The 2,490-nt window shown below is 54.3% G+C and overlaps 1 pseudogene; it reads left to right on the top strand.

Annotated features, from left to right (window-relative positions):
* Positions 1–1,002: 1,002 nt before the first annotated feature.
* Positions 1,003–1,771, top strand: LOC123451993 (annotated as a pseudogene).
* The last annotated feature ends 719 nt before the right edge of the window (positions 1,772–2,490 follow it).

The raw sequence follows: 2,490 nt of genomic DNA, 5'->3' as shown, positions 1-2,490 counted from the left end.
CTTCGGTACTTCTCATTATTCATGGGAAAATGTTTGATTGGCCATGGGGAAGCTGGGTCCCTTAGCTGCCCAGATCTTGCGGTTTTGCGCGAAACCCTTTATAATGATAAAACTTATAGCTTGGGCGCTATAGTAGCTCAACGGTTGAACATGAAACGTTCTAGCGTTGTCTATGGAGGTATCTATGCTACCCGTCTTGCGAGATACTTTGAGATACCTATTAGACTAGACGAGGAACAAGAGATTCTTCTTCCTGAGAGATATCTAGACTATGATAGCATGGTTCGCCATGACTTTCTTAATAGAGATATAAATAGAAGGATGATTTATAACCTGGTATTTAGTCAGGGTACTCGTGAGACTATTACCTTGCCTGCTCCTTCTTTGTTCAATCTTCATACATGCAGGTACATTATTATGCCCTCGGACATCTACGCATATTGGGGCATAGCCCAACCACAGGCGCCCGTGCCCGAGCTACCAGTCAAGTACCAAACGCTAGTTTATCAGTGGGAGCCAGAGGAGCTCACATAAAAGTGGCATACTCAGTCCACTCCGGAGTACCCCGGAGCTGGTTATTTCCCTCCTTGGGAGTAGACCAACTTAGGACAAAAGCCTAAGCTTGGGGGAGTACGTGTTTCTCACCTACTTTATATTCTTGCTTACGCTTTCACTTTGTTAGTCGGTGTTCACAATTTGCCACTGTATCATACATGCTAGTTTATTTCTTGTTCTCGCTTTCTTTTCGTGTGTTTGTCTAGTTTGAGAAAACCCAAAAAGATTTTCTTGTTCTTCTTTTGCTTGTTGGGAGCTTCGCCATGTAAATAGTTTTCTTTTTCTTTGGGTCAAGGTAGAAGACCATGGTTACAATGTTTAGTGGCTCTGGCATGCATATCTGTTTATCTGTCAAAGAGCCATACTACTTTGTCATCTCCTGGTGCGGTCGGCCCCCGCGTCGCTCCTAGGGCGACTCGGGCGGCGAAACCCTAGCCACCACCCAAGCCCCCTCCTTCCCCTCCCTCCCCTCGCCGCCGCCGGAGGATGCTGGTGGGCGAAGCCCTCGTCGGTGGACGGCGGCGGCGGGGCCCTTGTTCGCGTGCTCGCGCGCTGGAGCGATGGGAACATGCTCGCGTGCTGGAGCGGTGGGAGCGTGTGGTGGCACGCCGGAAAGCTGTCCGCGTGCAAGAGAAGTCGAGATGGCGCGGCGCGTGTGCGCGGAGGCGCTGCTACGGTGGCTGTCGGCCGCTGCAGCGAGCGGCAGAGCTGGGGGCACCCAGATCTGGGTTGTGCGGGGCCGCCTTGGCCCGAGTCAACCACTATGCCCCCACCCACACTTCTCCCTCCTCCCACCCCTCCCAGCCGCCGCCGGTGGTTGCCGCTGGGTTGTGCACGCACGCGGTGACCCTGACGGTTGCTCTGATGCTGTGCCACGGCGAATCCCGGCGGCGGAGGCTGCGGGTCGGCACGGTGGCGGCGCGGTGCAGGTGATCGTTGTCGCATGCTGGACGCGCTCCCGGTGGTGGCCGGCCTGCTGGCGCTGCGCTGGCCGGTGCCCAAACTTGCGACTACCGACGTTCCTAGGCTTCCCTCTCCATGTGCTTCCGTCTTCTCCAACGTTCTTCGTCATGTCCGGTCTGCATCTGCATCTGAGGTCCTTGCTCATGGGTCGGGGCGAAATCCCCGCGCAGCGTCGGCCTGCGCTGTCAACGGCGACGCCCGAGGGTGCCGTCACCTCCTTGGAGGCGTTGGCATGACCCTTGACCGGACCTCCTCCTCAAGCACCGGGAGAAATCCTAGGTCCGGCCTCCTGGACCGGGCAGCGGTGGCATCTCAACGCCGTTACCCTCTTGAGGGCGTTGCTTTGGCTGCAAGCAGAGTACTTGATGCGGCAGATGGTGGCTGGTGATGCACCGTTGGCGTAGACGACTGAACAGGGAGCAGGTTGTTTGCCAGCGTCGACCGTCCTCCAACTATTGCTACACCAGTTCCTATCAGGCCCTGCCTTTCACCCGCCGATCCTAGGCACATGGGTGTGAGGTATCTTGGCCTGGGCAGTCGTGGAGCTGCAATTGTCCCTAGATGTGTCTTGCAATGGCGGCAGGGTGAGGCCTAATATCGTTGTGTGTCTGTAGCTGAGGGAACCTCCTTACCTAGTTGTAGTCGCTTGGTGAGGAAGGTCGTGTGTGTGTGTGTGTGTCCCTCCTTTCTGGAGGTTGTACCCCCGATGTCTTCTTCCTGTTCAATGCAATGAAACGCTAATTCTTTTGCGTTTTCTCGGAAAAAAACTTTGTCTTCTCCTTTGTGTTTGCTTGCAGATTCCAGCTTAGTCCAATGCACGAGCACACTTATTATTGTTCACATCATTCGGTCGTGCAAGTGAAAGGCAATAATGACGATATATGACGAAGTGACTGAGCTTGGAAAAGCTGGTATGGACTCGATCTATTTTGTTTTTGTAAATATGACTAGCTCATCGTTCCTGATTCAGCT

The sequence above is a fragment of the Hordeum vulgare genome, chromosome 5H (assembly GCF_904849725.1).
Source record: "Hordeum vulgare subsp. vulgare chromosome 5H, MorexV3_pseudomolecules_assembly, whole genome shotgun sequence".
NCBI classification, from domain to species: domain Eukaryota; kingdom Viridiplantae; phylum Streptophyta; class Magnoliopsida; order Poales; family Poaceae; genus Hordeum; species Hordeum vulgare.
Note: the sequence above shows the minus strand (reverse complement) of the source record. Positions and strands in the feature narration are given on the sequence as shown.